Here is a 25082-nt window from a genome sequence, read left to right as displayed (position 1 = left end):
AGGAGCTAAATCTAAGCATCCTAGTGTTATTTACACTCCTGTGAATTCTTGGCTCATTCCTGATTCTCCCAACCATCCTCCCATGGTTCCTTCTTTTAACTTTTAATTTTAATTTTATTTTAATTATTTTATACACCTGATAAAGTGTACAAAAGATATTTTATAGCCACACTGGTTAGTTTAACATGTTTTTTATCTATGATTTTTATAAATCCATTAAAATTTACCTTGAACTACAAAAAAATTATTATTATGGATACATAAAAGTTGTACATATTTATGGGGTACATGTGATATTTTCAGATGAGCACACATGTGTAATGATCAAATCATTGTAATTAGGATAGCCATCACCTCAAGCATTTACCATTTCCTTGTGTTAGGAACATTCCAATTCCACTCTTTTAGTTATTGTGAAATATACAATAAATTATTGTTAACTATAGTTGCCCTGTTGTGATACCAGGCACTAGATCTTATTTCTTCTATCGAACTGTATTTTTTTTTTAAATATGGAAATTTAAATAAATATGCTTCACGAATTTGCGTGTCATCCTTGCGCAGGGGCCATGCTAATCTTCTCTGTATCGTTCCAATTTTAGTATATGTGCTGCCGAAGCAAGCACCTAACTGTATTTTTGTACCCATTGACCATCCCTGCTCCCCACTCCTCACTGTCCTTCCCAGCCTCTGGTAACTATCACTCTACTCTGTCTCCAGGAGTTCAGTGTTATTTTTTTTAGCTCCCACATGTGAGTGAGAACATGCAATATTTGTCTTCTATGCCTGGCTTATTTCAGTTAAAATAATGTCCTCTAGTTCTATCCATGTTGCTGCAAATGACAGAATTTCACCACATGATGGTTCTTACCCTTAAATACCTGAGACCCTCTCTGTCTCTGTTTAAACACCAAGATAAATTCCCCACAGATATTCATCAAACCCTGCCCATTGACTCCATTTCTGTTCTCAACTCTTTCTCTTCTGGGTACCTTCTTCTCCTACACCCAGTGATGATTTCAAACTGTGGTTTAGTTACCAGAAAATCTCTTAGCAAATCACAACAATCTGATTGAATCTGTGCTCCCCATCCTTCTCACCCACCTGTTCTCCAGCAGATCTGAAGTAGCAGCTTCTTCAGAAAAATCACATCTGGCATTTGGAGCTATTTTACATGAGCCCAGAGTAGAAAAGGGATACTAATTCACAATGCAAGGGTAGTAAAAAGTGGTACTAATTAGAGCATGGAAGACCAATATGACTGCAGTCTGTGCTGGGAATGGTCTCATAGAATAAGACTGATTTTCCCAAATCAACATAGCGGGAGGCAATTAATGGGTCACCTTGGGGAAGGGATCCCTCAGGAATAAGTAATTTTTATCAAGTTATTTTTATATCTCAGGGGTTGGGGCAAAGATAAAATCATAAGAGTCATGAAAATATCTTTTAATTACTTTTTCATGAAAATTATCTTTATTGTCCTTTCATATACACACACACAAGACATATAAAAACATATACAGTAGATACATATTTTCTAGATATCTGCATTTGGGCAGGGTGGAGAAAAGAAAAACAAGCATATGCTGGGATTTAGAATATACAACAACAGTCCAAAAAAAAAGAGATACCAAAAATAAGACCTATTGTTCTTCACCCTATCCTGAGTCCACCTGTTGATCTAAGAGTTGACATCAATGTTCTTACTTCTAAATGCCTATTGCTCTGCCAAATAAATATTTATACAATTTTTATGGGTTTTAGTGTATTTTCTGTTTCAGTGATGGCCTTTGCAGTGTCTACTTAGTTCTCTTGAGAAAATATTTTTCTTTAAATGTTTATAGACCACTGAGCAAGACGGTAGTGAAAAGGATGAGAGGACCATGTTCAAATCACTTCTACAAACACTAATTGGGATTCTAATATACAAGCTCTATTGCTCTATTATATATGATGATTAAAAATGAGAAGAAAGAAGAGGAGTGGGGCAGGAAGGGGGGAGGAGGGAGGAAGGAGGAGGAGAAGTCACAGACTATCCCTCAAAGAAGTCACAGTCTGTACATGAGAGAAAGGTAAAGAAATATTACAAAATAGAGTGATAAGTGTAGTATTAAAAGTTCCACACAAAAGACAAAGTGATAAAATATGACTGGAAAGTATAAAGAGGCTTAATCAAAGCGGTGACAGCTTTGCTTTGAGCAGTGACAGAGGAAGCAGCATATGCAGAGACACAAAAATCTGAAATAGTGTAACACGCTCAGGGGCTTGCCAGCAGTTTGTGCAGGGGGGGGGGGGGGGCTGTGGTTTGCAGAAATGAGGTTCCTGGAAATAATTATGGGCACCTTGGGCTAATGAGAGAAGATATGACCAAAAATCATAGACCAGCTTATTGTCAAAGAGGACAGAGGGTGATATACAAAAGGGGTATTGGCCCCTTGGGAATACATAGCAAAGTGGTATTGTGGTTCTCCTTGTGTTTTTATTTAAGAATCCTGAGCTTTTGTTGGTCTTGAGGGATTGGGGGTGGGAAACCACAGTATCCTTGATTTAAGGTAAGTCTGCAACCAATATAACCCTTTCTCATTATTTAACACTAAACTTTAAACCTTTCCATTTATATCTAAATGACTGGCAAAACTGTTGAAAAATAGCAGGGGAATAAGTATATTTAATTCTCCATGCCATATACTTTTTAAGTTGGTACTCTATGGGTAATGTATCCCTGAAGTCTCAAATTTATCTAACTGTATTTCAAGAGAATTCATAGTTTTTCCTTTTTTCTGTTAGAATAGCCTGAAACACTTTATTGAAATCTAGATATATTGTGTCTTTCTATTCTTCTCTTATATGGAACTAGTGAATCCATATTGGATAATAAAAATTTCAGCCTTCGCCCTGAGCTCAAAAAATTACAGTAACTAGCTGAGTATGGTGGCATGAGCCTATAGTCCCAGCTACTTTGTAGGCTGAGGTGGGAGGATTGCTTAAGCCCAAGAGTTCAAGGTTGCAGTGAGCTATGATCATGCCACTGCACTCTAGCCTGGGTGACAGAGCAAGACCTTGTCTCTACAGACAAAAAAAATTATAGTAAAACTTTATCACTGCTAGGCTATCAGTGCTGTGTGTTGGAGAAAATCAGGCTATTCAGCTTATATTTCTAACCAAAATTCATGGAACCTACTAAACAATTGTATGTCTACAACAGTGAATAAAGTTTACCCTTGGCACTACTCGTTCAATAAACACATGACAGATTCAAACATTTTCTATTGAATACTTGCTGTTGGATAATGTAATGAATAAGCTCAGGTTTTCAACACCTTACATTTTCAAAAGCTTTATAAATGTATCCCATGAGGACTTTTACTGCACCAAATGTATTTTTACCACCATCATTTGTGACAAATCTTAGCAGTTCCACTTCAGATTTTACCAAATTTGTGTTTTCTCAACTCTGAAAACAGTCTCACCTATAGTTGTTCCACACAAACTATTCATAGAGGCTAATTTTTCAGCCACTTCGAATTCAGCATTGACTCCTAAAATAAATGACAACTGAAAAGTATCAGTAACATCTATCAACTTATCAAGAACCAAAGGAAACCACTTGAAATAATTTGCTTGTTTTTTAATTAACTATTGGTGTTCCAATGCCCTCAACTCTTCAGTAAATTGTTCTCACTATAAAGCTATAGTTTTAAGGAAGTATGTTTTATCTGGACACATTTCTTTGGCTGCAACAATCAAACAAGATTTAATTAATTCACCGTTGATAAATGTCTTTCCTTGCTTGGCTAACAAATGAGTCACTTGGAAATGTACTTTGGCTGTAGCCTCATTTTCATTTTTTTATTTTTTATTATTTTCATGTCACCTATTCTTTGTCCTTCACTTCTAAAATTCTTTTGATTTATTTTTATTTATTTACTCATTTATTTTAGAAACAGGTTCTTGTTCTGTCACCCAGCTATGATTATGCAATGGCATAATCATAGCTTGCTGTAGCCCCAAACTCCTGGGCTCAAGCAATTCTCCCACCTCAGCCTCCTGAGTAGCTGGAACTATAAGCATGCATCACCACACCTAGCTAATTATCCTTTTTTTTTTTCTTTTTTGTAGAGATGGGATCTTGCTATGTTGCCCAGGTTGATCTCAAACTCCTGGCCTCAAACAATCCTTCCACCTCAGTCTCCTGAGTAGCTGGGATTATAGGAATATACCACCATGCCCAGCTCTCATTTTCATTTTTTATTGTTGGGAAGAAATTCTGCTTTAAAGAGATATTCCATTTTAAATTTTCTCACTTTTCTGACCATTGCTTTCCTGTGAGTGCTTAGTCTAGTAATGTTGACTATACAATAATCAAAAAAAGAAAAAGTGTTTATTTCACCTTTAATTTTGAAAGATATTTTCACTGGATAAAGTTCTATATGAACAATAGATTTGTTTTGTTTTGTTTTTTAGAAACTTTAATATTACTCCATTATCTTCTGACTTACATAATTTCTGATGAGAAGTTATTTGCTTTCCTTCTATGTGCAATAAAAATTCTTTTTTATCTGGCTACCTTTAAATTTTTCTCCTCTTCACTGGTTTTCAGCAATTTGATTGTGATGTTCCTTATCAAGACTTTAACATCCCTTTTCTGATAGTTTCATCATTTCTGGCATTTCTGGATCTGTTTCTATTTATTAATTTTTCCTCTAGGGGTCGTATTTTCCTGCTTATTTGCATACCTGATAATTTTTGCTTGGACTCTAGTCATTATGGTTTTTTCATTGTTGATTATTGCATTTTGTTGCATTCCTTTAGATAGTATTGAATTTTGTCCTACAATTAGATAATTATAATGTTCTGCTCAGTTTCCAAACACCTGTTATAAGATTTGGTAAGATGCCCTCTAAAGAATGATTGCAAATTATAACCAAGGAAGAAGGAAAATCTTATCTTCTTTGCCTGATTTAGCCCAACCTAGCACTATGACTTTGAAAGAAATATAGAAAACCAAAATGACTTTTGGGTGTTCTTAGATTATTTCATGAAGAAGAGCTTTCTTTCATCACTACTTCCTTTAAATAAATGATTAGTTCTATTTCCTCAAACACTTAAGAGCTCTCTACAAGCCAAGATAATAAACAGATCTTTTTCTCTTGTTTTAGAAGTCCCCTTCAAAACATATTTCAGTCATGGTTACTGATAAAGCAAGCTTCAAGGGCTGCTTGTTGGTCATATAATCAGCCTTTCCCTTTCAGAAAAGTCAGTATCTAAAACAGCCAATTAACAATGTTTTGAAAATTGTATTAAGAAAGTATTTTTATATACCATGTAATCAGTTCTCCATTTACATAACATAAATTTACTCTCTAATTTGTGTTATATATAGAGAGAGAACTGACCAAAGTTCTCCTTAAATGTTTCTTGATTCATCTCCTTAGCTTTAACTCTTCCATGAGTAACCAAAACGTTTTAAACCTGTTTTTATCTCTTCCATTACTGCATTGTTCTTCTCTACTTACTTTCTAAAACATTAAGAGCTGGGCACAGTGGCTCATGCGTGTAATCCTAGCACTCTGGGAGGCTGAGGCAGGAGGATGGCTTGAGGTCAGGAGTTTGAGACCAGCCTGAGCAAGAGTGAGACCCCGTCTCTACAAGAAATAGAAAAATTGGCCAGATGTGACAGCACATGCCTGTAGTCCTACTTACTTGGAAGGCTGAGGCAGGAGGATCACTTGAGCCCAGAAGTTTGGGATTACAGTGAGCTACGTATGATGATGCCACTGCACTTTAACCAGGACAACAGAGTGAGACTCTGTCTCCAAAATAAATAAAAATTTAAAAATAAATAAATAAATAAAATAATACATTAAGAAAATACAATTCAGCAATCTATTAATGCAAAAACTAAGGCTGAATTAAAAAAGCAATTTCCCCCTGGTTCTTGCAAATGGAGTGCTATTAAAACATCACAGTTTCATGTAAGAACTCTTATGTTGAATTCTCATGCCCATATTAGAACAAGGAGAATGAGTTTATAGCAGTGTCCTTTATAAATACTGGGCTGTTACCCTCTCTGGATTATCTGTGATCATGCCACCTCTCATAGTTCTTCCTATTCACTATGATTTTTTAAAATCCCTGGTGCTTTCTCTGGGGGAAGCACTTTTCTCTGTCTGGGAAAGTTGCATTCTCTTTGGAAGTTCATGTATTATTGAGGAAAGAAAACATTACTTCCCTCCAGTGAGATCAACCTTGGAGATCTATGGGATTATGGATTTCAGATCAGATTATTGTAGTATCCTAGACACTATCTTTGTCTTTCCCTTACCTTCTTTCTGCAGCTCTAAGGGAAGTTACACCTTCAAGGTTGATATCTTTATGTGTACCTGCCCCAGTAATGTTGAATCTTGAAAAGGTTTATCCCTTAAATGTTCCCTATACTTCAAAAATATTTTTTAAATAACTCACCAAATCAGGCTATGAAAACTTAAGATACCTTGAACTGGACTAAATAAAAGAGAACTATTCCCCTCACCTTGGACAGATTTCTTCCTTACCTATTAGTTACTGGAATTGACCAAAATGGGGTAACGGGGAAAGACCAATGTAATATAGGATAAGGAGAATTGGACTTAGGGTCCTAGCTGTGTCACCTGTTTTTTTTGTAGCCACGTGAAAATCACTTCACCCATCTGGACGTTAGTTCTCATGTATTTAAATTAGGGAGAAAAGATGGAGAATTGGACTAGATAACCATTAACAATCCCTTCTAGATCTAATATTCTATATTACTACATAAATATACTTGAGGTATTAGATAAAATCACCAAAAAAAAAGTAATAGATTTTTCTCAAAAAAACTTCAAAAAGGTGGCAACTAACCGTTGACACTACTATGTGGCAGGCCCTGGAAATTTAGCAGTGAAAGAGGCAGATATATCCCAGCCTTCATCGAGTCTGATGGTTGTAGGAAGAGCATTAAAAATATAAACACGATTAATTCCAATTTATTCATAACCTTAACTAATGAATGAGTTGATTGATTATAGAGTAATTGAATAATTTTAACTTTTTAACAAATAACCTTCAATAACTTTATTAAAAAATCTAATCCTATCTGGCATTAGAAAAGGTTTCCCTGGGCCAGGCGCAGTGGCTCATGCCTGTAATCCTAGCACTCTGGGAAGCCGAGGCGGGAGGATCGCTCGAGGTCAGGAGTTCGAGACCAGCCTGAGCAAGAGTGAGACCCCCGTCTCTACTAAAAATAGAAAGAAATGATTTGGACAGCTAAAAATATATATATACAAAAAAATTAGCCGGGCATGGTGGCACATGCCTGTAGTCTCAGCCACTCGGGAGGCTGAGGCAGAAGGATTGCTTAAGCCCAGGAATTTGAGGTTGCTGTGAGCTAGGCTGACACCACGGCACTCTAGCCCAGGCAAAAGAGCAAGACTCTGTCTCAAAAAAAAAAAAAAAAGGTTTCCCTGAGAAACTCATTTAACCTGAGACCAGACTCAAAGAGATGTTCAAAAGATGAGCAAGCATTTTTAAATAAGTGGAGAAAAAGGCGGGGCACAGTGGCTCACATCTATAATCCCAGCACTTTGGAAGGCAAAGGTGGGAGGATCACTTGAGGCCAGGAGTTTGAGATCAGGTTGGGTAACATAGCAAGACCCCATCTCTACAAAAAATACCAAAACTAGCCAGGTATAGTGGCAAGTGCCTGTAGTCCCAGCTACTCAGGAGACTGAGGCAGGAGGATCACTTAAGTCCAGGAGTTTGAGGTTTCAGTGATCTTTGATGGCACCAGTGCACACCAGCCTGGGCAACAAAGCGAGACTTGTCTCAAAAGAAAGAAAAGAGAAAAAGAGGAGATAGAAAAATTATAATGAAAAGTATCCTAAGAAAGTTGAAAAAGAGAGAAAAAATGAAAGTGATAAAAATGGTGGCCAATGTTTTCACATCTACTTGGGAGTTAGAAATCCTCAGAGCTTAGCCATATATCAGAATTATCCTGAATACTAATTGCTGCATGAGATTCTACTCTGGTATGTAAACTTGTTACTTAACAGTTCTGGATATAAATAGCAGTATATTCTATTGAGACCACAAAATAGCTGATTATTTTGCCTAGGGAATTATAACATGTCATCAGTCTAGATTTTTATTTACTTGGTGATGAAGTACACAGAGAGCAACTTCCTCCTATGACTGAGATGAGATAGGACCTTGGCTATCAGGAAAAGAAAAATTTGCAGCATATCTGTTTAGAATGATTGAGACTGAACAGAGACTCGCTTGCAAACACGAACTGCTCATGTTGGCCTCATATGTACTCACAGAAAATAAAATGTCTGGGAGAGAAAATCCCTCAGACTCCACCACTGCCCTCAGATCAACAGCTAGCTTAACTCTTTGTTTGCCCTATTCCAGTCTGTGACTAAAACTCCTGCTCTCCTAGTTTTTGAGGGAGATATATAACATAATATTATTATTGTACCAATATGATCTTGGTCAAGATAATTGCCAAAGAAATTATTAGTCCCATTCATTACTGTGAGAAATAATCATCATTACATTGAAGTGCTATAGGATTTGAAGCTTAATTTCAGGCTTTTCTTAAGAATCCTTCATAGTAGGCTATAAAGTAATAAAAGTTTTATCTATTAAGAATCTACACAGGCAAAAATGCACTGACATTCAAATAGCCACCTAAAAAATATTATACTTATTCCAATGATGCTGGCTTTGTTCAGAACATTTGCGGCAGTCACAGGCCTACAAAACTGGAAAAGTAAATGTGGCTCCTTTAGACACATACATGAATATTTACCAAAAAATTATTTGTAGCAGGTATGACACTAAGTCCACAAATTCACAGATACATGAAAGAGTGTGCTGCCTTTTTTTTTTTTTTTTCAATCACCTTAAATCTGACTTTGAACCCTATTCAGCTGGGCTGCTGAAGAAATTCCACTTCACCCATTATTTGGGCTCCCAATTCCCAAGTTGTATCAAGATCCTTGGGCCTTAAGCATCAAAGCATCAAAGAGTTTCTCAGTTATCTATACAAATTGCTAAGAAACCCGTTGTTCCAACCCTTGTGATTCTCAATTCCCCTATGCACACTCAGTGCACTGGAATCTTAGAAAGGCTGGAAGTTCCTGTACCTGGGGCCCAGGTTTCTAATAAGCACAGGTTCCAGGGATTTTTGTCCCCTCTAGTATATTACTTGGTAATCAGCTTGTTTAAGATCATATTGCTACAATAATATTATATTGCTATAACAATAACAGTGATACTAATGATTGATGATTATTATGATAAACTAATTGAAAGTGATAGAAATAAGATGTGAAGAATACATAATAAATAAAAAAACATGTATTTTTACATGTTATTTAACTATTTAATGAATACTTTTACAGAGCTTATTCTATACTCTGGGCACTTTTCTAAGCACTTTATCAACATTAACTTTAGTACTTAGTCTCTAGTGTGTTTTCTTTCTCTCTCTCTGTTCACATTCTTCTCTCTTTCTTACCCCTCAAGGACATAAATTACACTCAGCGGAGGCTCTATCAAAAGCAAAAAATAGTTACTGATACTAAAACTTGTATATATATCCTACAAAAAATATATATGAAGCAAAGAATTTCTAAAGGGCTGGCTATATACTTGGATTGGAAGAATAGAAAGAAATACATGGCAAAATACAAGCTAATACTTCAAAGAATTATCCTGTTGTACATCAAAACCCCAATTTAATGGCTTTTCTTTTTTTTTTTTTTTTTTTTGAGACAGAGTCTCACTCTGTTGCCCAGGCTAGAGTGAGTGCCGTGGCGTCAGCCTAGCTCACAGCAACCTCAAACTCCTGGGCTCAAGCGATCCTCCTGTCTCAGCCTCCCGAGTAGCTGGGACTACAGGCATGCACCACTATGCCCGGCTAATTTTTTCTATATGTATTTTTAGCTGTCCATATAATTTCTTTCTATTTTTAGTAGAGATGGGGTCTCGCTCTTGCTCAGGCTGGTCTCGAACTCCTGAGCTCAAACGATCCGCCCACCTCGGCCTCCCAGAGTGCTAGGATTACAGGCGTGAGCCACCGCGCCCGGCCTAATGGCTTTTCTTATTTGAAAGTCTTGGTTCTAAATAACTTTTGACTATTTCAAAAAATAAAATCTCTCAATCAGTTCTGTTGACATCCATTATGAACATCCAAAAGACTCTGTCACGCCTGAGATAGAACCAGCAGGATTAGTTCTTAAATTACAGAAAAAAATATTATATTAATTTGCAAATATGAAAACATACCTTTTATGTTACAAGGGCAATAGTGACCATCACAAATCAAGAAATAGGTCACATTTAGCTAATACTCACTACAGATCACAGGGATCAACATGTGAAATGAACGTGACAAGCCGGTATCACATGACTGCTGAGTGCCGGTGCCAAGTCTGTCCCGTAAACCCCCCAGGTGGCACTGCTGCAGGTCACTGACTGGCAAGTGGCATAGTCAGGATTCGAACCCAAATGGAACATTAGTGCCAGGCAAACAGCATAACTTTTTTTTATGTTATACTGAGAATTTAACAAAGCAATCAAAAGAGATCTCCAAGAACCAATGCTCACTATTTCACCAACTAATCCATTCCACTTCTGTTCTAAATGTTAGGAAAATGATCTACAACTGCTCTAAATGTTAGGAAATCTTCCTCATGATGACGTGTGATCTATTTCTGCAAGGGGACTCCTTTCCCAGGGGATCAGGGTCCACCCCCTGGAGCTACACAAAGTCAGTCTGCACTCACATGGCAGCCTTTCAAACACGTAAGTTATCACGTCTCCCTTAATAGAATGAAGGGGTGAACAGCAGCTCAGAGTATGTGTTTGAGAAACTGCCACTTACTGCCTGATAAATTTAAATACCCTCCCTAAACCCTCTCAGCCTCAAATGCTCATCTACAAAGCAAGTATTATAATAATTTCTCCATTATAAGGCTGTTGTGAGTATTCGTTTAGATAACACATGTAAAGCACTTAGTACCTGCCTGGCAATTACTAAGTGCTTAATAACTGTTTCTTGTTCTCATTATTATTGATAATCTTAATTCCCCTAATTTAGTGCTGCAGACTCTCCCTAATCAAGGGAGACAAGCACGTGCTGAATGACCTACATAATATAATTTCTGACCTCAGTAGATGCAAGGCACAGAAAGTAGCCCAGGTGCTTCACCAATTACCTGCTTTCCAATGGGGCATAGCAAAAACTCACTGATTTCTTAATACAAATAGAACCTCTGTGGAGGTTGATTTTGATAGAGTATGACTGCCACCCAGTGTCATTTTCACGAATGACTGGCCAAGAAGGTGCTTTTGCCTTTGGAATAAAACCCCACTGATGCTGTTCTAAGAAGTAAGAGAAGTGTGGCAAGGAGCAACGCTAGGGTTTGAGATGGCCCAAAAACTGTACCCCTTTCCTTCCTTGTGACCAGTTGGGATAGAGACAATAAACAATGTCATTGGAGGCCAAGCATCACTTTTGTGACTGACAAGCTGACATCAGAACATGTTTAGCAGTGTGAGAGCTAAATTAGTTCCCAGTGCTAAACCCCGAATCACATAATATAATTTTATTTAATTCTTTTAACCTAAAATTTCCATTACTACCTTTCCTTTTTGTAATAAAGAGGATTAATTTATTTAAGTCAATTTTACTGCGCAACACTAGGTGCTCTGTTCTCAATCAGCAGTAACAAAAGAGACAAGTCCCTGCCCTCATGGAGCAGACAAGAGGGAAACAGTCAATAAACAAGAAAATAAGTACATATTTTAATAATTCAGGGAGTCATCAGTGCTATGAAGAAAACTAAGAGCAGGATGGAGAGGAAGAAGGGGTGCTGGTTTTGGGGGTTTTGTTTTGTATTTTTTAGAAAGAGTCTCACTCTGTTGCCTGGGCTAGAATGCCGTGGCGTCAGCCTAGCTCACAGCAACCTCAAACTCCTGAGCTCAAGCAATCCTCCTGCCTCAGCCTCCCGAGTAGCTGGGACTACAGGCACGCGCCACTGCACCCAGTTAAACTTTTTTGTAAATGTTTTGTAGAGATGGGTTTTCCCTATGTTGCCCAAGCTGGTCTCAAACTGTTGGCCTCAGGCGATCCTCCCACCTCTGCCTCCCAAAGTGCTAGATTACAGGTGTGAGCCACTGTGCTCAGCCCTGGTGCTCTTTCATAGAGGGGGTGCAGAAAGGCCTCTCTGAGGGGGATGGCATTTGAGTAGGAGCCTGGATGAAGTAAGGAAGGGAGTGGAAATACATTCACGTGCCCTAAGTTAGAAGCAAGCGTGTGGTGAGTCTGAGGTTGGGTAATGGAGCAGCAGCCTAAGGTGAGTATTCCTATTCAAGTGATTTATCAAGATGCTCCCAAGGGAAACTAGTAAGGGAGTTGGTGAAGCAGAACAAGGACAGGGAGAAAGACAAGAAAGGGTGCAATCTCATGCAGAGTCTGGGCCCTCAGCCTGATCTTTCAGGAGCCTCTGGAATGTAGACAATTGCTCAGCATTTAGAGTTTATCCCAACTATTACAGTTTATCCCAACTAGAGTCCAAGCAACTTTCTGTGACTCAGTGTTGGCCAGAAGGAATGTAAACTCCCTACCACTTCCTTCCCTCTCTGCCTGAGCAAAACGGCTATAATAGCCTGAGGACAGTGCTCCTAAGCAAATAAGCAGGTGCTGCTCATTAAAAAACACATAAAAATGGTAAAAGGGATTTAAGCAGATCTGGGCAGAGCACTGATAGGTTCCACTACAGTTTCAAGGAAATAAAAAGCTAGACAGAGGGGAAATGGTTAAAAATAGGCTTGCAACACAGCTTCCAGTATTCCAGAATACCATTCTATTTTTTTTCATTAAATAAATATTTATTGAGTCCCCTTGATATACCAAATGTTATGCAGTGACGAACAACAGTTACTGTGTCCTCTTGGCACGTATAGTCTAACCAGGAATATAAACATTAAATTAATTTCAAGTACTACAGGACACAAAGCAGAGGAACATAAACCACTTTACAATCAGAGAAGGCTGCCTCGAGGAAATCATATCTGAGCTGAGGCTGAAAGTAAACAGGATGTAGTCAGCCATGGGCTGGGCTGGGTGGAAGGGTAAGGAGAGAATGTTTCAGGAGATGTAACTGCATGTTCAAAAGCCAGGAGGCATGAAGTATGGTGCGTTCAAGGAAGTGGAAGAAATCTGGTACGGCTGGGGCAGAAAGAGTGAACAAGGGAGCGGCAGGAGGTGAAGTTGGAGAAGATGGGAGGGTGGGAATTGAGGAGCAGCTTGTGAGCCAAGTTGAGGACGATATACTGCAATCCAAGGACAAGAACAGGATTTAAATAGGACTTGGAAGCTAATTGGATGTGGAAGTGGTGATTGGTAATGCTGGATTTGTAATACATACTTCTAAGATAGACCAAGAATGTAAGAGGAAGAACAGGCTTGGGGAAAGTTTGTTGCCACTACATTCTGGTTTTAAATATTAGTATTTTGTATTAGCATTTGTATTAGTGTAATACCCTTATTTTGATATTTCAAAAATGTCTGAAATCTGAATGTTATGAAAATAAGATACTATTTTCATTTCAAATATATGTATTATATATATGTAAAAGAATATGTCAGCCTGAGAAAGCATTTTGAAAAAAAAAGGATATGTACTCAGAAGAGAAAAGCAGAACGAAAAAAGGAATATGGACAAAATTGTTAATAATGGTTCCCTCTCAAAAGTATGACTACAGGAAGTTTTTATTTCTTAGTTTGTATATTTCTATACTATTTGAATTTTTATGGGTGTATTTTTATATAATTACTAAAATGTTGCCTGTGATAATACACAAAAAGAGAGAGAGAAGGAAAATAAAGAAGTCTCTTTTCACAAATACATGCTAGCTAGAAAATATAAAAGAAATGATTGAATTAAGAAATCATCCTTTTTTGATCACAATGTGATCATTGATTCAAGTGAGAATCATCAATGGGTTCCAAGATCATTAGGTGAAGCAAGACAAAGGCTTGTACACTGAAAACTGAAAACTACAAAATATTGACTAATGAAATTAAAGAAGACACAAATAAATAGAAAGACATCACGTGTTAATGTATGAAAACATTTAATGTGGTTAAATGTTCATACAACCCAAAGCAATCTACAGATTCAATGCAATCCCTACCAAAATCCCAATGGCATTTTTTAATTTTATAGAAATTTTTTTAAAAATCCTAAAAGTCATATGGAACTACAAAGGAGCCTGATTAACCAAAACAATCTTGAAAAAGAAGAACAAAGCTGAAGGCCTCACACTTCCTGATTTCAAAATATATTACAAAGCTACAGTAATCAAAACAGTATGGCACTGCCATAAAGACAAACATATAGACCAACAATACAGAATAAAGAGCCTAGAAATAAATCCACACATATATAGTCAACTGAGCTTTGACAAGAGAACCAAGAATACACAATGGGGAAAGGATAGTCTCTTCAACAAACGGTGTTGGAGAAACTGGCTATTCAAAAGAATAAAATTGGACTCTGCTGCTACTCCCAATACTCAGCGAAGAGTGATATGTTCAAGCTGGAGGAAAAACTGGCTGTTGGACTCATTGAAAGATCACGTGTCTGTCTCCATCACAGAACTTTCCTACTCCAGGGTAAATTTAACTGTACTTGATTTTCACCTTATGCACCAACTTTAGAATCTTATTGTCAGTGTGTTACAACTCTTCTGTGGTTGAAGCTATGATCCTTTCCCTGTGTTTTTCTTAATATGAAAGATTTAGTTGATTTGATCATTTGTTTTAAGCCACTGAAACTGAGTGATGAGAAGGATGTTAGCAGATCTAAGCAATATCCAGTGTGCTACGGTATTGGGAGGTCCTTGATCCAGGAACCCTCCAGAAGATGGAGTTCATTTCTTTAACATAAGGTCTCACTCTAGGCATCTTTCTCTTCTACAGTGTCTTCCCCTCTCCCTCCATTGCACCTCTAATCTCTGTGCAATGTGTTGTTTAGTATGACTTGGATTTGTTGCACTGTTTGGAGAGGAGGTAGAACAAATTAGAAGGTATTTTGCTATGCAAAGAAGAGATTTATTTCTTACATTAAAAAAACTTATCAAAATGTTCTCTGAATGAAGTTTCGTTTATCATATTGCCTGTTCCCTTGATGCCGGCCAGCATCATGAGTTCACTAACATTTGCAGAGATGATGTAAGTCAGACCACTCTCTATCCTCGTTATGACACTTCCAACCCTCAGAGATGGCATGGCTACTAAAGGGACAGGAGATATAACTCAAAAGTTTTGGGCTGGGGGAAGGGAAAAATAAAATAAATAAAAATAAATTTTAAAAAAATTTGGGGTCCTGAGCAGGGCCAGTTTTATGGCCATGTGACCTGTGCAGTCATACAGAGCCCTGCAATTTAGAAGAGCCACATATTTGGTTTAATGTTTTGCTGTTGCGTTTAAAAATTCATGATAGTTTTGAACAAAGAGCCCTGCATCTTCATTTTGCACTTGATCCTGTAAAGTATATAACCACTCCTGATCCTGAGTTCATACTTCTGATTTGGGTCTCTAAGTATCATGGGGATTACTCAGTGTGGTGGATTCAAGATGGCCACAAATACTTTTCAACCCTTTCATCAAGAGGTGGAGTCTTTATCTCCTCTGCTGGAGCCCGAGATGGCCCTGGAACTTTGGCCAATAGAATTCAGTAGAAATGATGTTTTGGGGCTTCTGCACCCAGGCCTAAGAGGGCTGGTGACTTCTGCTTTCTCCCTCATAGCAGCCAGCTACCCAACTGTAAAGCATATAGAGCTACACTGCAAAACTACGAGAGCCATGTGCTGAGTGGCCCTAAAGGAAGAGAAAGCCATCCTGGATGTTCCAGCCCCTGCTGAGCCCCTGCTGAACGCACTTGAGCATTGCCTGAGGTGAACAATAACACAGGCTGTTATGGTGACCTTAGCCATTCTGCATGGAAAAAACACACCTGACTGTGCCCGATTGACCCACAGAATCATGAAAAATAATAAATCATTGTTAGTTGAAGCCACTAAGCTTTGGAATGATATGTAATGCAGCAAAGTATAACTGAAATGCACAGATAATCTTCACAACAACCCTAGAAGATTGTTGGCATCATTATCCTCATTTGGTATATGACAAAACTAAAGCTGAGAGAGTTTAAAGAACTTATCCAATAACAAAAATTCAGAAGTGGCAAAACCAGGAATTAAAATCCATATTGGTCTGATTCCAAATGCAGCTCCTAAGTATTACATTACGAAGCTTCTCACCAAGTCCGACCTGTACCCTAAGATATAAAATAAAGTATAATATCCAATTACAGAGCCAAAAAGAGATAACATATTCAGAACACAAATGAATGCCTTCACTGTAACATTTTTGTCACCTAGAGGTAGTGTCTCCAAAAACAGGGCTTCTATTCAGAAAATCCTTTGTCATCAACAGCCTTTTTAGTGTCCACCCCAGGCAATGCGAGAGCACTGGAAACACAGAGACTACTACAAAAAATAAACACCCTCTCACAAAGAGTAAAGGGAAGAAAAATATTAATTAGGACCAAGAATGAGAACTTGCAACTTCTCAGGCCCCTCTCCCCCAGGGCCTAAGAACCTCCCCGGGCCCCTCTCTGTTAGGACCCGTTACCCTCACCCAGGAGTGCTCCAATAAAGCCTCTTTACTTACCCCTTCCAAAAAAAAAGAATGAGAACTAACATGTGGTCTCAGTTGCTTATCACGGTTCAGGAGGAAGAAGTCTTTGAAAAGAAAAAAAGATTAAAAACCAATGACAGAAAAGATGTTCAACATCACTAGCCATTACAGAAATACAAATTAAGACCACAATGAGATAGTAATATAACTACCTACCTATTAGAACAGCTCAGCCAGGGGTGGTGGCTCCCGTCTGTAATCCTAGCACTCTGGGAGGTCAAGGCCAGAGGATTGCTTGAGCTCAGGGGTTCGAGACCAGCCTGAGCAACAGTGAGACCCCATCTCTACAATAATAGAAAAATTAGCCAGGCATGATGGCAAGCACCTGTAGTCCCTGCTACTTGGGAGGCTGAGACAGGAGGATCACTTGAGCCCAGGTGTTTGAGGTTGCAGTGAGCTATGATGACGCCACTGCATTCTAGCCAGAGCGAGCCTCTGTCCCCCAGTCCCCCCCCCCAAAAAAAGAACAGCTAAAATAAAAAAATAGTGATAATATCAAATGCTACCAAGGATATAGAACAACTGGATTATTGTTGGTCAGCAATCACACTCCTAGGCATTTATTCCAGAGAAGTGAAAATTTACATCTATACAAAAGCCTGTACACAAATATTCATAGTAGCTTTATTTATAATAGCCAAAAACTAGAAACAACCAAAGTGTCCCTTAATAGGTGAATGGTTAAACTGTGGTACATCGATTCCATAGAATATTCATCAGCAAAAAACAAAGAATGCAATATTGAAAGCACCACATGTACTCACCATCAGATTGGTTTCACTGATCATCACCTAAGCACACATTCAGGAATAACATCAATCGGGTGTCGGGCAGATGTGGGGCGGGGAGGGGATGGGTGTATACATACATAATGAGTGCAATGAGCACTGTCTAGGGGATGGACACATTTGAAGCTCTGACTCGGGGGGGGGGGCGACGGGGGGATCAAGGGTAATATAGGTAACCTAAACTTTTGTACCCCCACAATATGCTGAAATAATAATTTAAAAAAATAAAATAAAAACATTAAAAAAAAAGAATGCAATATTGAAACACATGGATCTCACAGGCTTTATGTTAATTGAAAAAAAGCCAGTCTCAAAAGGTCTTTAAAAAAGTCACATGCTGTATGATTCCATTTGCTGCATACCATATAATATTCTTGATGGGACAAAACTGCAGTGATAAAAAACATATTAGTGGTTGCCAGGGGTTAGGGATGCTGGGAGTGGAGGGTGTGACTATAAAGGGGTAGCACAGGGAGAGCTTTGTGGCGATGGAGAGTTCTGCATCTTGATTGTGATGGTTGTTACCAGAATCTTTACATGTGATGAGGCAGAGAGCTATGTACACACACTGCATCAATGTTAGTTTCCTGGTTTTGATATTATGTTCCAGCTATGTAAAGTGTAACCATTGAAGGATATTAAGAGGAGGGAACGTGAATCTCTCTGTACAATGTCAGAAACTTTCTGCCAATCTATAATTGTTTCAAAATAAAAAGGTAAAAAAATTATAATGTCAAATATATCTCCATAAAGTTGATTTTCTTTAAAAAACTAACAACAGGAAATCAAATAAATTTATCTCTTACTGAATATGGTATCTTATTTGCTTCTCTTTATTTTCATTTTCCCTGGTTCTAATTCTTTGATCTTACTTATATTCTATTTTATGAGTTCTGATTGTGACCCAACAAAAGAATGTTATGAAATGTGGCATGAAAAAACAATAACTATTACTTTGCATTCAAACAATAATTATGAAGCACTTCTTTATGTCAGACATTGTGCCAAGCTCTCTGGGTATGACTAATGCCTCAACACACACTCTGCTTTGTCTCCTCCCACATCCTATCATCACCACCCCCAAACACTCCTCTCCCATACACAGTCCCTGATCCTTTTCTTGCCCATACTCCATTGCTTGTTCTTGGATCTTTCATTAAAATTTAATATATATGTGCTTTTTTCTTTTTGAGACAAGGTCTTGCTTTGTTAGCTGGGCTAGATTGCAGTGATGTGATCACAGCTCAATGCAACCTCAAGTTCCTGGCCTCAAGCCATCCTCCCACCTTGGCTTCCCAAAGTGCTAAGATTACAGGCATGAGCCACCGCACCCAGCCTTACATGGTATTTCTGAGAGGGAAGGAAGAAGCCAGGAAACAGAACTCTTTGGTCACCACGAGAAAATAGTAGAAACTGGCATTCAGGGTGGAGAACTGGTAGGAAGGAATGGCTCCACTGGCAGCTCAAATTAGGGGACGTGGGGAAGGTGATGGTGGGGGGGGATGCTCCAAGCAAAGGAAAACAGACCCATAAATTGTTTTGTGTTGCCAGATTCAAAGCTGTTTACTTTATTCTGTACCACCAACCTCAGTCTGTCAACTCAAACGCATACCATTGCTACCAGGAAGGATTAGTGCAAATCTAACATCAAGCCTGAAAAAAATGGCTCAGCCAGCAGTGGTACCTTCATACATATGAAAGATAATATTTATTTACTGGCTACAAATGTAGACCTGAGAACAGTCAATAGGATATGTAATTAATGGCCATTATTCCAGGTCCCTGGACTTGGATAACTCATGAAAGGACAGGGGAAGTCTAAGAATCTACAGCAGTTATTGATTTTTTTCCAAAATCTGAGACTTTCAAATACCAAAAAACATTTATCAGACATAGGTGCACTCAGAACCACAGAGATAGAATTCCCTCTCCTCCCTTGCTCACATGTGCCTTTATGCAATAAGCTCCTCTTTTAAGACTTCTTTTCTCAGCCGGGTGCAGTGGCTCACACCTGTAATACTAGCACTTTCTGAGGTTTGAGGTTTGGAGCTTGAGACCAGCCTGAGCAAGAACACCCTGTCTCTACAAAAAAAATAGAAAAATTAGCCAGGCATTTTTCAGGAGGCTGAGGCAGGAGGATCCCTTGAGCCCAGGAGTCTGAGGTTGCTGTGAGCTGTGATGACGCCACTGTACTCCAGCCTGGGCCACAGAGCCAGACGCTGTCTCAAAAAAATAAAATAAAATAAAAGACTATCTTGAATATTCTTGAATATGTTGAAAATGAAGTTTAACTGTAATTTTCTCCCCAATATCTAATCCCTCCAGGAATATTCTTAGTGAACCTAGAATAAGGGCAGAAAAAATGTACACCCCCAACAAAGAGAAGTCCAGCCTTTTAGCTCCCTAAAAAAGAATCCAGCTTGTTTTTAAATGAGCATCTTCCTTACTGAGATTTCAAAAATGATCCAATATGGGCCGGGTGCAGTGGCTCACGCCTGTAATCCTACCACTCTGGGAGGCCAAGGCAGGAGGATGGCTCAAGGTCAGGAGTTCGAGACCAGCCTGAGCAAGAGCAAGACCCCCGTCTCTACTAAAAATAGAAAGAAATGATTTGGATAGCTAAATATATATATATATATATATATATATATATATATATATGGAAAAATTAGCTGGGCATGGTGGCGCATGCCTGTAGTCCCAGCTACTCTGGAGGCTGAGGCAGGAGGATCGCTTGAGCCCAGGAGTTTGAGGTTGCTGTGAGCTAGGCAGACACCACGGCACTCTAGCCTGGGTAACAGAGTGAGACCCTGTCTCAAAAAAAAAAAAATCCAACATGAATCACAGTGGGCTAATTTTTTTTTTCTTTCTATTTTTAGTTGTCTGGCTAATTTTTTTCTATTTTTTTAGTTGAGACAGGGTCTCGCTCTTGCTCGGGCTGGTCTCGAACTCCCAAGCTCAAGCCATCCTCACACCTCGGGCTCACAGAGTGCTAGGATACAGGTGTGAGCCACCGCACTCGGCCTGTAAAATAGTTTTAAAGAGATTTATTCTGAGCCAAATTTGAGGACCAGAACCTGGAGCCACTCCCAAGAAGCCTTGAGCAAGTAGACTCCCTATGGCTGAGTTAGAGTTTGGTTTTACACATTTCAGAGAGACAGAGGTTACAGGTAAAGTCATAAATCAATACATAGAAGGCATACATTGGTTTGGCCCAAAAAGGTGGGCCATCTCGACGGGGGAGAGCCTATAGGTTATAAGTGGGTTTAAAGATTCTTTGACTTGCAATTGGTTAAAGACATAAAGCTTTGTCTAAAGGATTGGAATGTTTTAAGATACTTTCAGAGACAAGCCACCAGACATATATTTGTTGTATAAATTGAGGACCTGCAAGCTTGTCTTGCATAGCCTTAGGCCTGTTAGTGGGTTACAAAGGATGTCTCCAAGAAGGGAGGGGAGATTGATAAGGCATGTCTGACCTCCCTCCTTGTGGCAGGCAATTTAGTTTTAGGATATCCCCTTGGCCAAGAGGGGGCCCATTCAGTCAGCCCGTGGAGTGGGGGGAGCCTTAAGATTTTATTTTAATTCACAGGTTTGATGACTTAGAACTTTAGCACGGTGACTCTATTTTGATTTTCATTCTGGTCTATTGGAGCCTAGCACAGAAACTTAGTCCAAAACAATGGCCTCCTATAATTTTTATTTAACCACAGCAATAGAAAACTAAAACAGAGGGGTATTTTGTGCATAACAGAATCCCTTGGCTCAAACTGATGACAAAAATTCTCTCCTGTCAAAAAAAAAAAAATTACAACAAATTTAGTTTAAAGATATTAATTGGCTTTTATTTGCAGTTCCAGGAATTAGGCAACACCTCATTCTATAAAGTAGAATAATAACCAGCTCCAAAAACAAATATCAATGACCCCTATATGTTTTTTATAATTCTCTTCCTTAACTAATAAGTTGACCTTTTGAGTTGTTTACCAGAAATAGTGGATTTTCTGTAAGACAAAGGAGTTGAGATTCTAAAGTTCCCCAAGGCAGACTTCTTGACTCCAACTCAACCTGCCCCAAAACATGTGCCCCTGCTTAAAAAGCCTATGGTTTCCCTTAGACAGATTTGAGGCAGCTTCTTCCATTCTCCCAGTAAGTTGTCATATTTAAAAAATTCCTTTCCTTGGCAATCCTTATTGTCTCAATAATTGGATCTTTGTGTGAGGAGCAACTAGACCCAGGCTGAAACCTCATTGCGGTTTCAATAACGGTATGAGTGTTCTGAAGGAAATGAAAAATATTTTACCCCAAAATATATTTCTTTGACATATTTTGAGATGGTTGCCATTAGTCTCACAGATAGCAGCAACACTGCAAATCTGTCTTTTTTTGGGGGGGGGGAGGATATTTACATCTGTAGAGAATGCTGCCAGGTCTATCCTCCCTCTTCCAGAAAAGATTAACTGAGAGTCTGACACCTTTTAAGGTTCTGAAAAGAAACATTTACCATCTAGTCTTGCTGAGGGCAGCTACCGTTAAGATTTCATTTACATAACAAGACCACCTTTGCTGGCCACTCAAGACTCTTACTCTGTCCTTCACAAAACCCGTTTTTCTGCTTTCAAGCTCCTATTCTTCAAAAACCTCTGTACCTCATTGAAGAGTTGAATCCTCATTTACTGAGGGGTCCCTTGTATACACATTAAAATAAATTTGTATAGCTTTTCTCTTATCAATGTGCTTTACTGTGAGTTGATTTTTCTGTGACACTTCCAAGACCAAAGGGGAAGTTTTCTCTTTCCCCCAACAGTTCCCACAATCTGAGTAGAGGAGGTTGGTTTCATAGACAGAAAAGGGCTGAGGAAAACAAAAACAGAGAACAAAAAGTGGTTATTTCAAAGTTACTTTCATTGTAAAGGTTAAGGCAGGGGGACTTCCATACTGTGGCAGCTAAAACTGGCCTATTTAGAGATTTGGCTATTATCTCTTTCTTTCCTGATTTCTTGGAAGGTCAAATAAACAACCTAATTTCAGCTTGGTGACTCCACTTTGGTTTGGTCTGTTGGGCTTAGTACAGGAGCTCTGCCCAAACCAGTGGTGTTACTGAAAGTTAGGCACTTGTCCCGAGGCTGCACCAGAAGAACAAGGACAAGTGGTTTGAGGAGAAGGAAAGAGAAGTTTATTAACTTGCTGGCAAATGAAGAGTACGGCAGACTCTTGTCTTAAAGCACTACAGTACTTTATGAGTAGAAATGCAGAGCTTTCAAAGGGAGGGTTTTCAGCTTCAGGCTATTGCTGTTTAACTATAGTTGATGGTTCTGGTCCATCCCATCTCCCGGGAAGACAATATCATGACCTCTGCCTGGATAATTTGACAATTCAGTTGAGCCATCTTCTGTGGTACAAAAAGCAAAGGACACTCCCCTGTTCCTCTGATTACTGGCCTGGGCAGGGATGCAGGTTTTCATTCCCAAAAGAGGCGGGGGACTTTTAAAGAGACAACTTGTAAAACATTTTACCCTTTTTCAGGCTGTTCCCTCTGTTACAATGGCCTCCCACAAGTTTTATTTAACACTCCCTTGACCTAACTCTAGTCAGACTCCTCTGAACTCTCTTCTCAACTAGGCCCTGACTTTTGGGCTTCCTTATTTGTCTCTGCTTAGTCCAATTTTAGCAAGAATCCTGCTGGGTCAGTTCAGCAAAAATCCCCCCTTCTTGATATCTGATCAAATTCATTATCTCCTACCCTCTATATCTTATCACCCTGGCCTGTTAGGTTTGTTTAACCAGAATTCTCCTTACACCTGATGTTTCCGCTTAGTGAATTTCCATCCACTGATGCCCACTCTGCTCCTTGGCTACAAATCACCACTCGTCCTTATTGTATTTGGAGTTGAGCCCAATCTCTCTCTAATCTTCCCCTTCTAAAAACCCCATTGTAATAGCTCACCTTGAATATAGTTTGCCTTACCATTTTTAATAAGTGTCATGAATAATTTCTTTAATGCTAATTTAACAAGCAAGGGAATTTATTCTCTCATATAACAGGAAGCCCAGATGTACTGCAGACTTTGATTTAATTTGTTCAGAGGCTCAAGTCTGTCATCAAAGTCCCAGATTCTCTGCGTCCCACCACTCTGCCTTTCTAAGTGTTAGCTGATCCTCAGGACAGTTACAAGATGGCTGAACCAGTCATAGGTGTCACATTTAGAAACATCCAAAGGATGAAAAGAGAGTGTCACTTTGTGAGGCATTTTCTAGAGTGAGGAAAATCTCCCAGAAGCTCCTCAGCAGTTGTTCCTTCATGTCTCATTGGCCAGGGTCACTCATTCATTCCTGGTCAGTCACTGCCTAGGGGAATGGGATTACCTCAGATGGATTCCACCCATGCTGGCTGCCTCTCAGGCAAATGGCTGTATGAAGCAGCTGCACATTTGAACTAATAAATGTTCTAGTGAGAAGGAAGAGGAGAAAGGACTAACATCTTCACTACAAATCCTAAAGAGTTACTCTACAAAAAAGACAAAATGTATAATACCTCTAACTCATTGGTCCAGCACTGGCAGAATGAATTATACTAGGGAATCAAAGTTAGAAAGAGGCAGAGCAGAGGGGCAAAAACAAAGAAACTGTTCCTTAGCAATAAGCAGCTAATAGCAAGAATGTTGGCAGAATATTTTAGGAGAGAGAAAGTTAATAAAGATTTATTTAAAATATTAAACTTAAAAATTGCCACAAAGACTGCGATTGCTCTGCAGTCAGTGATACAATGAAGTCACAACGTGGCAAGGAGTAACAAGGAGCAAGAACATTGTAGAATATGCAGAAGATGAACAAAACAAATGATGAAAAAATAGAAATCCACACCAGACATATGGCCTATGGGTTTTCATCAGTTCCATAGAGAGAAAGAATTAGAAATTAGTATCAAAACTTTCTCTGTATATTATTGAGAACTATTTGTATGTGGTTATGCTTAATTTAATTATAGTAATTTGTATATAATTACTATTACTTTATGGGTTTGGGTCCTAAGTTTAATAACTCCTCTTGATATGGTTAACTTATGTTGAAATATTAAACGCACAAAAATCAAATTATGCATAACTATGCATTTACAAATTGCCTTAATTGAAGTGAAATTATAAAAATATTGGAACTACCTTGGAAAACACAAGATACATAGAAACCTGCACTCTTTTAAATAGTAAGTAAAAGCAAGCTATGAAATGTTCTCTAAGAATCTTTAAGAAATTGTCTTAGTCTTCTCAGGCCACTGTAATAAAATGTCATAGACTGGGTAGGTTAAACAACAGAAATTTATTTCTCACAGCTCTGAAGATGGAAAGTCCAAGATCAAGGTGCCAGCAGATTTGGGGGCTGGTGAAGTCCAGCTTCCTGTCTTATAGATGGCTGCCTTTTTGCTGTGTGTTCAAATGTCCTTTCCTTTATACATGTTCATGGAAAGATAGATCTCTCTCTTCTTCTTATAAGGGCACTAA

At 38.7% G+C, this 25082-nt stretch overlaps 1 non-coding gene across 1 annotated transcript; it reads right to left on the bottom strand.

The window, feature by feature from the left end:
* Window positions 1-519: 519 nt before the first annotated feature.
* On the bottom strand, window positions 520-626 carry LOC138380998 (U6 spliceosomal RNA). Its single transcript, XR_011232955.1, has one exon. It is a non-coding gene; the product is annotated as a U6 spliceosomal RNA (small nuclear RNA).
* Between the last annotated feature and the right edge of the window lie 24456 nt (window positions 627-25082).

This window comes from Eulemur rufifrons, chromosome 2 (assembly GCF_041146395.1).
Source record: "Eulemur rufifrons isolate Redbay chromosome 2, OSU_ERuf_1, whole genome shotgun sequence".
Lineage (NCBI taxonomy): Eukaryota > Metazoa > Chordata > Mammalia > Primates > Lemuridae > Eulemur > Eulemur rufifrons.
The sequence above is the reverse complement of the archived record's forward strand: the minus strand, read 5'-3'. Positions and strand labels throughout refer to the sequence as shown.